The sequence below is a fragment of the Jatropha curcas genome, chromosome 3 (assembly GCF_041381405.1).
Source record: "Jatropha curcas cultivar XTBG-Jc1 chromosome 3, XTBG_Jcur_1.0, whole genome shotgun sequence".
Taxonomy (NCBI): domain Eukaryota; kingdom Viridiplantae; phylum Streptophyta; class Magnoliopsida; order Malpighiales; family Euphorbiaceae; genus Jatropha; species Jatropha curcas.
In genome coordinates, this window is record NC_143153.1 from 12471515 (window position 1) to 12487028 (window position 15514).

The following is a 15514-nucleotide window of genomic DNA, read 5'->3' on the forward strand; positions in this document are numbered from 1 at the left end:
TGTATTCCGTTGCTATTTGTGCATGAAAAACTATTATAACGATATGTGTTATATGTATATATTTTCTGGATGCACATTGATCTCTAATGCTGAACACAGATTTGGTATATTTCTGAAAAAGGTGTTGTTACTATCTGCTAGAAGTTTCTTTTTGAATCTATGCAAAAAATACTCCCATATCAAAACATGAATTAGTCATTTTCTGTCCTTTTTTTTATATTTTATGGTCAAACATTAATATGTTTTAGATAAGAGAGTGTTGATAACTTGATTGTCAAAAAGGTTTATGCCGATTTTTTTGCTTGTTCCAACTTTATTGGGCGGTTTAAGTAATCATCTATTGTATCAACATTCAGTTAATATATTTTTCTTTGAATGATTTTGATTGGAGTCAAAACTCGAATGAGCCATAAGTTGCCCATGCAGGTGTGATATTGTAATGCAAAGTTGGTAGCTTGCATTTAATTGGAGAGGGGTTAGACATTCAGATTCGAAATATATATGCTCGGTTGCTGACTGACATGGCTATGGTCATCTGCCGAATGTGAAACTATATTTTACAAATGTACTGTGTAATTTATTATAAATGTAAAAATATACTGTATAAATTATTATAAATTTATAAATTTATTTATTATATAAATTCACTCACGGGAAAAAAATCACCTGCCGCATCGCGGGACCATGAACCTAATGGGATCTAATTTTTGACACGGATCAATTCTCAAACTAGTCAAAATATGGACCAACGGAATCCGCCAGTGTAGAAAACTTCACCCTTACATCTTAATCTTATGCCAAACACGCGCAAAGAAAGTGGCGTGGACAGAAAATGGAAGACCATAATGGAAAGCACATAAAATACTCATTAGTTACTGGGACCCACCAACTGCCGAAGAGGAGCTGTAAGTGGGGACAAGGAAACAAAAAAAATATTTGGAAGAAACGAAGGTTTCTTTCAGCTTTTCAGTGCCTTGCTACTCTGTACTTTCATCAGTTGTTAGTTAAAAACCAACTCCTCTTCACTGGATAATATGAGTTTTGTCCGGTGAGTTTTGTCTCGCCGGCAGATCAATCTCGCCTTTCTCTCATTCCGGCAGCTGTAAGACCAAACACATTTTCTTTTATTTCCTACTTGACTTCCTCTCGCATTCCTTTCTCTCATTTCCTTGCTAGAAGTTTTACGCTTCTCCTCCTCTTCACATAGTCTCTGGCAAGGTGGCGCGTGACGGCAACGCGTTTCTGTTGAAATGTCGATAAGGCATTTTTGATTTCTGATGTCTACTGCGAACTGAGCAGGTATAAAAAAAAAAAAAAAAAGAATCTTTATCCTCTTTTTACACTTGTTTTCGTGGAAGAAGAAAGGAATCTCAATGTTCTGGGGTAGGATTTTGTTATATTAAGAAGTAAATAAAAAGAAAAGAGAAATTTATAAGAAACTAATATTTACTTTTATAATTGCCTTTTGTTGTTTGACAAACATTGCATTTTATTTTGTCTGTTTTGAAATTTACATTATAAAAAAAAAAACAAAAAAAGAAAGGAAAAAGGTATATATATAATGGGTTGTCTCTGTTATTGAATCATTTTGCTTTTTATTGAGAATTGGAACATTCATTTCTCTAAAGTGATTCTTGTGTTTTTGGTGGTGGATTTGATTGGTCAAAATGATCTTCGGATTGAAGCTTTATGTACAGTTAGTCTTGTAACAAAATCCTTCATTACTTCATTAGTTACTTACATGATCTAAGAATCAACTTTAGTAAGGTGCAGAATTATTTTTATTGCATTTGTAAATTACAATGTGTTTTGAATTCCCTTTGGTCAATGCTTTTGGGATGTAAGAGTTCTCTTTAAGCTGAGTAGCTAATCTAATGTGCTAAAAAATAAGTTATTATTTTCTAAAATGGGTTTATAAGTTTTGTTCCTCGTTCTTTTAACTTTTGTATATATCCAAGATTCTATTTTCATTGTGCTGGGTCAATTCTTTTTTCAAATGGATGTTTGTCCATAGTTATGGAAATGTTCACACTTCCTAATCAAATTTTGTTTATTGATATACTATAGACAAGGTAATCGGAAAGTGATTTGTGCATGGAAGATGAGCATTTCGTGGTTGGTGTGAATGTTTTTGGTTGTTGATTGACTGATGAATTGAGCTTATGATTCTCAAGGGGCTAATGGAAATGATCTGTGTTCTTTGTCCCATTTACTGTTGAGGCTTTTTACCAAGAAGATTATATTTTAACTTTAGTGAATTGCAAGGCATGCCTCAAGCTCAAAACTAATCGAGGCAGATACTTTATTGCCTAAAAGCACATGGCAATTCTTTAGCTGCAAGGTGCAACTTGTGCTCCTCTGTTATATATTGACTGCTATTCTTGAGGTTATGTTGTTTATACTGTTTATAGTAGGTTATACTAGTTTATGCTCTGTCGTAACAGTCAATTCAACAGAAAGCAACAATACAAGAATGAACTAGTCTTAACCTCTCTCTCCTTTCCTCCTCTACTCTACTCTTCTCTATTTGGGACTCATTCCAAGTAGATAGACACTCACATTCTTTTTGTCTAAAACATCAACTCTAATATTTTTATCTTATATTTTTTCAGCTCTACCCTGGTTTGTAATATTGATTTTAGTCACTCGAGCACTAATAATTCTATGAGATATCTTGTATGGAATATATGCTTGTTAAATCCAAAGAAAAGGGATTGTCAACTAAGTATTATTTGTCTTATGAATATGTCATGCGAATTTTGAATTTTGGCAAATTTTATTTCTTGTGTCTCACCTCTCAAAGGCATGTGCTTGTTCTTTGCTCCCACGTTTTAGGATCCCTTTGCATCTAATTTGAGCTTGTGCCTTTAATAGTATGACTTGAATTCTGTTGCAGTCTATTTCAAACAAGAGTTGTCTGGTGATGAATTGTAATGTAGAGAAGGAAGTTCAGCATAGCAAGAGAAATAAAGATTACCTTTGAACTTCGGCAATTCTTTGTTTTTATTGGTTTTCAGTACAATGTATTTTGTTCAATTGTTTGTTACTTTCGTTGGGTATTGCAGTGTCATTTTCTTGAACATTGTCAATTTAGTTTTTCCTTTTTACACTCTATATGCAATCAAATGCAGGGTTGCTCTTAATGGAAGCTGATTTATTATCTTGCAATCATCATCTTTCTTCAGGAAGGCAGTTTGTGCTGAGGCGAATGTAGAGATCATTTGACTACAATATTGAAATGGTTGAATCTATGAATGGTATGTACTGGAATGATAAACAATTATCTATCACAGGTTCTTCCGATCATTATATTTGCATTGAGCGAGTTTATTCAATTACCAAATGTCTTTCAAGATGCATGCAGGTTCTGGCCTTGTCTTTTGCTCATAATTAATTATGGTGGAAATTTTTTATTTTATTTGGAGTTATTTTTAATAAAAACAGAGAACTGGATCATAAAGGGAATTATAAGCAATGTGGTAAGTAAAACTGCTAGAATAAAGATGTATTGAACTGATAGCATTATCTTTAGGCATGGCTGTTTTGCTTGCATTTCCAAACATTACCTGTTTGTTGTCATGAAGAATAGCCTATTTATTCTGACTTCCTACTTCATTAGTTAATTTTGAAAAAGATTTGGATTTTTTTACACCCCATCTAGTTTTTAGCTGGGTCTGACCGTCTGAGTGCAAACTTGAATCACATAAACCCAGAAGCATTTTCATCTAAAAGAACCATCAGGAAGAACAACTATTCTCCCTTCTTTTAATTAGAGGATATTTTGTCCTTTTGTTGGGAACTTTTCATCTAAAAACGTTTGAACTTTAAGTTTGACTATGTCCATGCTTATGTTTATTGATGGAAGTCAATTGCTGAACCTTAGTAGGTTTAAATAGTTTGTACTTTAAGTGTGTACTTGTGTCTATTAATAGATATCAAGGGCCGAACTTTTTGAGGTTTAAAGTTATCACTTGAGGATGAACTCTGGATAATTGATCGAATCTTTTGCAAAGTCAGTGATTTATTAATCTTTGCCTATAAAAATTTCCAATTTCCAGATATTTGATCAAACTTAGTTGAATCCTTAAGTTACTTATTTTTAAGGGATTTGACATGGGGATGGAAACGTGGAACAGAAAGCATCTCCGCATTTTGCTTCTTTCCATTAATTTTCTAAAATCTACCTCCCTTCACGAAACTTAGATCTGCGCACTGGTATTAAAGGCCATATGCTCAGATAAATTGGCTTAATAAGTGGGGAAGTTTTGGAATCATCTTGTATAACACCAGTTGACTTGAGCTCTGTCCAGTGCTAATTTACTTTTATATCAGTTAATTACTTTGTTATATTTCATTATGGGATTTATTTCCCGAGGACCATCTCCAGCAAACCAAGTAGTCTTCTCTAGTCTCCCCCACCGTAGGCTAAAGAAATCGAGCATTATTGTCTCAATATCATATGTCACTTTTATAGGGATCTTAAAGAGGGACAAATAATATAGAGAAATACTGCATAAGCAAGCCAGAATTGAAGTAGTGCATTCCTTAACAAAAACGAAGCTCCTTCCTAAGTATTTAATCTTTTTACAATTTGCACCCTGCTAACAAATGAAGACTTGAAAACCCCCTTAAGTTAAAATGAAAACTACAGCGTAAAATTTCCTTATTTTTGGACAAGAATTTGGTTTCATCTGCAAATTAATTGAGACATGATGATATTGTTTGAAACTCTTTTGACACCCTGTATTATCCCTCTCAAAACACCTTTCAATCTAAATAGTTAGAACATTAACCACTGGAGTAAAAGGAAAATGAGTTTCCTTGTTGCATGCCTATAGAGAGGCCTCAAATCAACTCTTTGGTTGATAATTAGGGATGCCTATACGAACCAGGAAACCAAACACTCATTAATCTGCTTCCTTTATCTTGTCCATAAACATTGACATTGTCTTGATTTCTTTAATTGATATTGCTTGTTTTCAAACATCGTTGTAAGTAGAAGGAACATAAATTTGGATCGGAAAAACACGACAAGGATCTGCACATTAGGGTAAAAAGAATGATAGGGCAAGAGTGAACTTAATGGCCTAAACAACTATGATAAACAGCCTTGGGTGGGTTATGAAATGTCTTAAATATTTTCTAGTCTCCACTTTTCTTTTCATTTATAGAGCTTTATTTGGGAAGAGGCTACTAATTCTTGGGTTTTGGGACATACAATTTACAAGGAGCTACATTTTCTTGGAACTTTCAGCATTGAGGAAAGCTTTTAATTCTTGAGATTTTTAGAGAGCTTAACTTGGAGTGAAGCTTTTAATTTTTAGAATTTTGAGAGAAACATGTTATGGGAATTAGGCATGTGAGCAATTGGTTTGACTTTTTGGTGTCCACTGATTATCAAAATACATTTACTGAATTGTTGTTGCAGCAGTGATGAATAGTGAACAATCAACATGTTAGAGATTTTTGGATTGTAAAGAATATTGAATCAGATTTTTGGCTGTTGGATCTAGCCGGGTTGATTGTGCATAACTTTGTCTTAGGTCTCTATCTCACTTCAAGTGCTTTTACTGCTAATTATCTGATTTACAAGATGGCATACTGTGTACTATTTTGTTTACTTTGCCATCAACAAGTGTTAGAAGTAAGGAAGATCTTGTTCTGTATGTATAACTTTTTCTATGCCATCTTCTATTGTGGAGGAGATTTTTTTTATTCGTAAGATTTTTATTATGATAACAAAATATTGGTTTATTAAATCTTGCTGCTTTTGTTTTAAATTTTACCATGAATTTGGCACCTTTTTGGGATAAATATTACTGTATTTTTTCTTTGTAAGCTCATGGTACTACCAAATTCATAAATAGGATTATTATGGCTCAGGTTTTTCCCGAAGTGATTTGGAGGGCTCAGCTTCTGGACAGAGTTTGGATGGAAGTTTCAGGAAGTCTAGCTCTGGTTTGTGATAACATTTTATTGCTTATCTTTTAGTTTCATTTTTGTTCTCTTTTGTTGTTACCTTCTTCTCAATTATACATTTGTCTCGTGAAAATAGTGAAATTGTGAATGTTTCAATCATCTTCTGGCTTCTAAGAAACAAATTCTTGTTTTCAGAATTTCAACTTAGGAGATGATTAGGACGAACTCAATTTAATGATAGGCTTTAATCATATCATATTTTAAGGCACTTGAGAATCTTTATAGAGGATCCCATAATGGCGAGAAATATCTTTGTTTCTTTTTGCTTGTTTATTTCTTTGGCGATAAAGAAATATGCTATGGAAAATACTAGAAGAACCATGGAGTGAAATTGCAAAGCTTAAATTATAAACATAGTTGATGCCAATGGGACAAAAGAAAACAAAATGAAGAGAGAAAAGAAAAGCAAGAAAATATTTCTATACTAAAGTTAGTATAAACAACTCTCTATAGTATGCAAGTCTTTGAACGGTCAAGTGTAATTTCCCATGCTCATTTAGTAAATATTAAGAGGTTTTTCTTTCAAATTAGCTTGTATATTAAAATATTGTGGCGTCTGGTACTCTGGTGACGATATAAAGGATACCATTGATTGTTATTGTGCACCAATAACCGATTAGATTCCTTTGAAATAATCTTCCCCACCTTCACTTGATTAGTAAAAATTTTTTCAATTTCTGAAATTTTTCCATGCAATGTATTAATATTTGTCGTTTTCTGCCATATGTTAAAGTTTGGAATTAACAATGGCATATGAATTTCCATTGGTGCAGTCATCTCTGCCCGTAGTGTATCTAGCATTACTGCTTCAAGCAAGTCCCTTCCTACTTCTAGAAGGGTACTCAAGGCACTAAAAGACTATGGAAAGAAACTTGTCAACCTTGAGTTATTTAAACAGAGTCTTGAGGACTGGATTTTGGAAAATTTTCATGCAGATTCAGGCAATGATCAGTCTTTGAGATCTCCCTTCTCAATTGATGAGTTGCGGAAACTTGATTTGGCATTGGAGGGTGTCCTATTTCAGCAACTATGCCGTATGCCTTGCTTACCTTATGCTTCTGATGATGCAAAAGAAGATAAGTATTTTGCAATAGAAGATTTTCTTCATGCTATTGTGAATGGTCTATGGCGTACTTTCTGGCAAAAAAGTGGGCCATTGCCATTCTTTTTATCTTGTCCCTGTCATCCTGGATCAAAGTTTTACGCCGTACAGAAGGCAATATCAAGGGGAAGGCTTGAAGAGCTTTGTGGTTTAGCTTTGATGTCAAAAACTGGGAGTGATCCACAAGTTCATTGGGGTCAAGTTGTGGAGCTTGCCTTATTCAGATCAGATATATTATCAGATAACGAGTTAAAACTATCTGCCAGCTGCATATCTGAAGCCCTCTTTTATGGCCTTCATATACTTATTGCTAGGAGTTTGAGCAAGCTCAAAACAATTAGCCATGATTCTGTTTTTATATTGGTTTTTGACTCTAAATTCGGTGGTGTGGTGAAGCTTGGAGGTGATCTCAGTACACTTGAAGTGAAGTCAACAAATCCATATCAATCTGTTATTGAATGGATTAAATGTCATGCTGAAGTTAGAGTTTCCACTGTTGACCGGGTTTGGAACAAGCTAGGTAATGCAAACTGGGGGGACCTAGGAACTCTGCAAGTACTTCTCGCAACTTTCTATTCCATTGTACGGCGGAATGGGCCACCAAGGAAATCAATAGCCTCTTTGGCCTCAGATCATATTCGCCGTCTTCAAAAGCGCAGGTTAGAGTCCTGCCTTAGTGAAAATGAGAATGCGCTGGTACCTTTCCAACAAATGGGACATCAAGGAGAGATTATTGAACTTAACCAAATTGACGATCCTTCCAGAAAGTAAGCATCGCGTTTGAAGCTTAGGCAGGGTGAAATATTGATGTTGGATGACCAGCAGCAGGGGCATAAGTGTTTTCAAATTCAGGATTCTTTGATTGGAGGACATTATTTTCTCTATAATGCTGTGTCTTTAGACTGTCCAACAGAGCTATTGACTTTATACATAGGTGCCCATCCACGTAGACTGGAGCCATCTTGGGAAGATATGAGTTTGTGGTACCAAGTGCAGAGGCAAACAAAAGTACTGAACATCTTGAAGCAGCATGGAGTTGCAAGCAAATATTTACCAGAAATTGTTGCCTCTGGCCGAATTTTGCATTCTGGTCCATGTAACAAGCAGAGCCCTGGGGGTTGTTGCGATCACCCATGGTGCGGAACCCCAATACTTGTGACATCTCCTGTTGGAAAGCAACTCTCTTTCATTGTAGCTCAGGATGGCTCATTTTCATCCGAGGAGGCAGTTAGATGTTGCCGAGACTGCCTTCTTGCTCTGCAAAATGCAGCAATGGCTGGTGTGCAACATGGTGATATATGTCCTGAGAACATAATTTGTGTTGTTGACTCCCAAGGGCCAAGAAATAGATTCTGGTATGTACCAATTTCCTGGGGACGTGCAGTTATAGAAGATAGGGACAGCCCAGGAATAAACCTACAATTCTCTTCATCCCATGCGCTTCAGCATGGGAAGCTTTGTCCATCATCTGATGCTGAAAGCCTCATTTACCTCCTTTTTTTTCTTAGTGGAGGGACTATGCAGCAGCAAGATCTATTGAATCAGCATTGCAATGGAGGGAGAGAAGCTGGGCAAAGCGTTTGATTCAGCAGCAACTCAGTGAGGTTTCAGCTCTTTTAAAGGCATTTGCTGATTATGTAGATAGCCTTTGTGGAACTCCATACCCAGTTGACTATGACATTTGGTTAAAAAGGCTAAATAGGGCCATAGACGGCTCAGCTGACAGAGGTAAAATGGTGGAAGAATTATCATACACACTAAGATTAAAGGATGTTGCAGAATCTTCAGGAGCTGCTGGAGGTGGCATTTAAATACAGAGCAGATGATACTTGCTTTTGTAACTTAGTCTGGCTGATTTTTTGGTTAAATTTTCTTCAGCTAGCTTTCGTTATTCTAGCACGTAGTTGAGACGCTATGGAATTGTTTTTTGCTCGTTAAAATGCCTTTTGACTTGAGAATATTACCCCCTCCTCCGGATTTGAAAAGTGGGGAGATAGGACATGCTATGCTCCTCTCATCTTGCACGAATTTTGCCTTCATTGTATATCGCATTGACATGACAAATTTGAGATGCATGCAATGCAAATTTTTTTTTTTTTTTTTAAATAATGAGAGCCTAATATCCAAATTTTGCAAGTTTTGCTGTTATATATGTTTTTAGTTTTTTTTTTTTGGTTTAAAAGTTTTAATTGAACCAAACTTATGCTAGCTATTTATAAAAAATTCAAATCAAATCATAATAGGACTTAACTAAATTAACACATATAAGTTGTGGCTCAATTGGCAACACAGGCTGAGGATGTGAAAAGACTCTCGGTTGGCAGGGGATGTGGGAAGACTCTCGGGTTCATTCCCCACTAAACGCACCTGCAGGAAAGAGCGATGAGCCTTAACTGTGATTAAGTCCCAAGCCAAATGAGGAGATCATCGCCTCAACTGTAACTAAGCCCCAAGCCGAATTAGGATGTCACAGTAATGAGTCCGGACACTGATAGTTTACACCAAAAAAAAAAAACTAAACTTATAGATAAGGTTCGGTTTAGTTAGTTTTGGCAGGAATTTCAAAGAGAATAATAATATACTTTATATAAATTACTTATAATAACAAGATTACTTATAATAATCTTAGTAAAGTGTAGAATAACGGGATTACCTGTAATAATCTTAGTAAAAGCGTAGAAATTCTAAAATATCCTTAGTTATTGGATAATTGATAATGGTTTGAATTTATTAAATAATTTGAGTTTTTAATAATTGGTAAGTTAGAGTTTTTTTAATACATTTGAATATTTTATATTTTATTTTAAATATTTGATTGTATTTTAATTATAATTTAAATAACATTAGCGATAGTCAATTTTTTTTTTTTTTTTGAAAATTATCATTTAAAATTTTTAAATTTTATTTTATTTTTTTAAACTTTACCGTTAAGCATTTAAAACTTTTAAATTTTTTTTATTTTTTTAAACTTTACCGTGTGGCATCTTCTAAATACAAATGTGGGAATAGGGAATAAGGGGATTTCAATATCGCCCTTAATGAAATTTAGAATATTTAAAATAGTCTTAGTTATAGCCAATTAAAAAATTACATTTTAATAATTGATTAGATGTAATTTATAAAAATTATTTTTAAAATAAGTACATATAGATAATTAAGAATTTTAAAATTTTAAGTTGTATTAGTGCTATAACCCACGTGATGCGCATAGCAATATTAAAGGATGAAATAATCTTTTATAATATCATTTAAAAATAATAAAATTGTATAAAAAAATGATCATAAAATGCATTATAAAATTGTATCTTATTGAAATAGACAGAAAAAATTGTAATGCTAAGATGTGTCTTCTTAAATATCATGCGAAGCCTTTCATTAAGGTATGTAATAACAAAAGTCATGCATGATATGACCTACATAAAAAAATGCACACACACTATTAACGTGTTTTTCAATAGTGATAATAATTTTGAGAATTTAACTAATTATATTGAAATAAGAAATTAAGTAGTTTTTATTTTATGTTTATGATTTATTATAAATGATTGTTTATTTATTTGAAATATTAATACATTATACTTATTTAGTATACTATGTTCTATGCATGTGAATGTTCTATTTTTCTAAAAATTATTGTATCTCGTACGTTCCTGTATCTCGTATCCATATCTGTGCAACTTAGCTCTTGGTATATGAGATTACTCCACACACCAAGCTAATCAACCAAGTTTTTTTTTTATTACCAAGAAAAAATGAAGTATTTTTTAAATTTATTTTTGTTTCTTTTTTTTATTAATGAATGATCAAAAATACTCTCGTTACAACTAAAAACATATTTCAATAGTATTAGTAAGTCATTCGTCTTTGTCATACTCTAAAATTATTTTCCATCAGAGAGATTTTTTAATGAAAACTATGATAAATAAATAGAACTGGGAGGAGGTTAACTCTAGGCTGCATATTGATCCGTTCAGTTACCAATAAATTTAATTTTTTTTTTTAAAAAGTCAGTCCAACAACTTAATTTAGAATTGAAGTGTTTTTTTTTAATTTATTTTTATGTCTTTTTTTAATGAATGATCAGAAATACTCTTGTTAAAACTAAAAACATATTTTGGTAGTGTTGGTAAATCATTTGTCTTTGCCATACTCTAGAATTATTTCCCTTCAAAGAGAGATTTTTTAATGAAATCGAATAAAGGTCAATTTATTCTCTGAACTTGTTTAGTAGGATAAAAAAGGTTAGATTTGATATTTTGAGCCAATTTTGTCCTTGAACTTGTATAAAATGATTAAAAAGATTCGATTTCACTTTTTTAAGCCAATTTAACCCTTGAACTTGTTTTGATTTTTATAAATTAATAATTGATTTAATTTAACATGATTGACTTTTTATCCTTTTTGTCCTACATTTAGAATACTCAGATCAAACTTTTCCAATAGTTATGAACATAAATTTTAAATGCATAAAAGCATCATTTCTTGTAATATAATAAATTTATAAACAAGCGTTCTAACTTTAATTTATTCAATATAAAAATGCATAGATTTCATAATCGATAACCCAGTAATAGAGATTAATTTTAAAATGTTCAAATTAATACATATTTATAAATTTAAAACCATCAATCAAGGTAAAGAGAGATACAATATACTTCATATATCATTTTTCTATATTTTATAATTAATTAATTTTTTAATAAATTAGTCAACTTGATCCCAACTACAGTTTTAATAAATGTTTGTATAATTATTTTCACATTGTAAGTATAATGAAGAATTAGGGATTAAATTGACTCAAAATGTCAAATATGATTTTTTAAACCATTTTAAATAAATTTAAGGATTAAATTGGTTTAAAAAGTGAAATTGGATCTTTTTAATCATTTTATACAAGTCCAAGGGCTAAATTAGTCCAAAATGTCAAATCTGACTTTTTTATTCTGCTAAACAAGTTCAGGGGCCAAATTAACATTTATTCCTAATGAAAACTATGATAAATAAATTGAAATTGCAGGAGGTTAGTTCTACGTTGTATATTGATCAATTCAGTTATCAATAAACTTAATTTTTTTTAAAAAAAAATCAGTCCAATAATTTAATTCAAATTGAAGTGTTTTATTAATTTATTTTTGTATCTTTTTTTTATTAATGAATGATCATAAATACTATCGTTATAACTAAAAACATATTTCGGTAGTCTTAGTAAGTCATTCTCCTTTGCCATACTCTAATTCTCATCAAATAGAGATTTTTTCTTGAAAACTATGATAAATAAATTGAAATGGAAGGAGGTTAGCTTTAGGCTGTGTATTGATCCGTTCAGTTATAAATAAACTTAATTTTAAAAAAATTAGTCCAACAACTTAATTCAGAATTGAAGTATTTTTTCAATTTATTTTTGTTTTTTTTATTAATGAATGATAAAAAGTACTCTCATTACAATAAAAAACATATTTTGAAAGTCTTGGTAATCATTCATCTTCGCCATACTCTAGAATTATTTCCCTTCAAAGAGAGATTTTTTAATAAAAACTGCGATAAATAAATTGAAATTGGAGGTTAGCTCTAGGCTGTATATTGATCAGTTCAGTTATAAATAAACTTAATTTTTAAGGAAAAAAAATAATAGAACAACTTAATTTAGAATTGAAAGTGTTTTCTTTAATTTATTTTTGTGTCTTTTTTTATTAATGAATGATTAGAAATACTCTCGTTACAACTGAAAACATATTTCGGTGGTCTTGGTAAGTCATTCTGTAACACCCGCCGCCCGATCCCGAAAGACCCGACGGTGGATGCCACATTCAGTGCTGGAGGCACCGTCCTAACCTACATATAAATCATACAATCATACAATTGTATTATGAATTAGAAGTGGCTTAGTATTCACAAGTTTAGCAAGTAATAATATTTTGTTTTGAAAATGATTTGGGAGAGTCCTACAGAAAAACTGCAAAAGTTTCCCCTAAAAATAGAAGTCGCCAAACATATGAATACAAAGCACTCCCAAATTCAAACTCCAAACCCCCATCAAACTCCAATATCAACACAATACCATTTTAATATTCATCAATTCAATACATTCATTTAAACATATCAACTTCTAATGTTCTAACCATTAAATAAGTCCAAGTTTATCTCCCAATATATATACACCAAAATAATTTACAATAACATGCTTAAGTTATAAATGAAATAATACAGTCTCCAAAAATGTAATACTTATACATGCCATAATTCTTAGTTACAAAAAAATACTAAGTAACTACCAAAATATCTCTTCAGCTCTGATGCTACTCTTCCGGTCTTTAAGCAGCAAGCACAATCTCCAATCCTGCGCGTGATAAAATCAACGCGCTGAGTATAAAACTCAGTGGTGCTCATAAAACACAACAAACCAATGTTGTGATGACAACATACTTAAAAAAAAATCATTTATATACATAAAATCATTAAATTTGAACATGTATTACATATGTACACCAACACATCATGCTTTAGAAACTCATTTGATATCATAAATAAGTTATGGTAAACTAAGAGTTATTAACATAATGTATCTCATTTATTTCACTTCCTTAAAAATATTTTATAAGGGCTCACATACACTTAGGAGAAAAAGAAGCAGATAAGTTTTCATAGCTTATTCATAATGGCCTTAGGTCGCCAACCTTATCATAACATATAGAGCGCGTCCGCCCTAACATAAGACACCCACGTGCCTAGCATATGATCATAGCTTCTTATCATAATGGCATCAAATGTCGAGCATGCTCATCATACATAATAAAATCAAATCATGCGTCAAATCCACACCAAGTATATTAGAGCCCAAAAACATTTCTCATAAAATTCATTTTCTTAAGGCTTCTTAAAATCACAATAAAAACTTAATTTAAACTTAAGTAATTCATAAAAATTCTCATACTTAAACAAAATGACTTAACATAGAAAATTTCCAGCATAAAAGTAACATTGACCCTTGCTGTGTTTTTAAAACATAACTTGAGTTATGAGTCTCCAAATTGAATGAAATCAGAGTCATTAGAAAGCTAAGACAAAATTATACAAATGTTATGAAGGGATCACAGCCCAGATCAATATGGAAGATAACAAAACAAAGCTAGGAACACAGACTGACAGACCATACCTGATTCAGCAGAACCAAGTCCATTGTTTATTGAATTCCTACTAAAACAAACACTCAAATGAAACCAATCTAGAACGAGAGAAGTCTCAAGATATAGGGCAACAACTTTTATGAAGAACTCAGAACCTAATCTTGTCATTATAGTGGTCAAAATGGGCACTCAATTCAGTGATGCATGTGGCCCGACACAAACAGAGTCAATTTGGGTGTTTCAGCCATAAGTTGAGCTATGTATCTTCAAATTGGACACAAGAGGATGGGTTGGAAAGCTAAGAGATAGACCTACAACTTTTATCAAGGACTCAGATACAAATGGAAACTAGAAAGGATCGAAAAATGGTCCTTAATCTCACTCAAAAACACGTTTTTCCCAAATTCAGCTTCCTTTACCCATGAAAGGAACACGAACAATAAAGATACAAGGGAGAAATGTCTACCACAACATAAATACTCATCAAACATCACCCAAGAGCATGTTATTGCAACCAAAATTCAACAAATCAATCATTTCATACAAAATCCCAAAATATACACATGAGAGCATAAAGGCACAAAATCAAAAATTTGAGTAAGGTAAGTGTGTTTATGAACACTAACCTTCAAAACAAGCTTTAACAAGCTTTGATCAAAGCTTCTCAAGCTTTGGTCTTGCCCTTATCTTTGTTAGAAGGCTCTCCACCCTCTACATGTAAGAAACTCAAAATCAAACAAAGAAAACAAATAAAAGAAGTAATTGGAGCATGATTAAGCATGTATATGCTAAAAGACAACTCTAAACCCAAAAATAATTCACTTATCATAAAATCACTTACTTGACCCAAGTAGGAAAATCACCAAATTCCTTGAAATTAGTCACCAAAGATTACTTCTCTAGCTTCACTCTCTAAGATTTATGACTTAAATCAAGTTGGATTGGTGTTTACTAAGTGTTTACTAAGTAAGAATTGAAGAAAATGAAGAAAATGAAGAAAAAGAAGAAGAAGAAGGAGGAGGAGGAGGAAACGCGTAAGGCATAAGAAGAAGGAACAAATTTGGTGCTCAATAATTGATGGTTGCCTTTAATAAAGCAACTAGGGGTATTTTGGTCTTTTCTCCAAATTGGAGGGTGTTTTGGTCTTTTCTCCAAATATTCTCCAATTAAATTCCTTCAAAATATTATTTATCTCCACAAAACTCTCTAATTTATTCCATAAAAATAATTCCTCAAATTTCCTCCATAAAAAATAATTGCTCAAATTTCCTTACTTAATATAACACCATAATTCACTATTCACTAATTA

The 15514-nt window shown here is 32.3% G+C and overlaps 1 long non-coding RNA gene and 1 pseudogene across 2 annotated transcripts; one reads left to right on the forward strand and one right to left on the reverse strand.

Moving 5' to 3' along the window:
• Positions 1–915: 915 nt before the first annotated feature.
• LOC149497573 (uncharacterized) lies at positions 916–9217 on the forward strand (annotated as a pseudogene). The gene is made up of 4 exons (XR_016320207.1): positions 916–1299; positions 3186–3257; positions 5884–5958; positions 6753–9217. The product of XR_016320207.1 is annotated as an uncharacterized LOC149497573 (transcript).
• A 4001-nt stretch (positions 9218–13218) lies between these two features.
• On the reverse strand, positions 13219–15234 carry LOC149497574 (uncharacterized). The gene is made up of 3 exons (XR_016319893.1): positions 15047–15234; positions 14832–14916; positions 13219–13418 (listed from the first exon to the last, which is right to left on the reverse strand). It is a non-coding gene; the product is annotated as an uncharacterized LOC149497574 (long non-coding RNA).
• Positions 15235–15514: the final 280 nt, after the last annotated feature.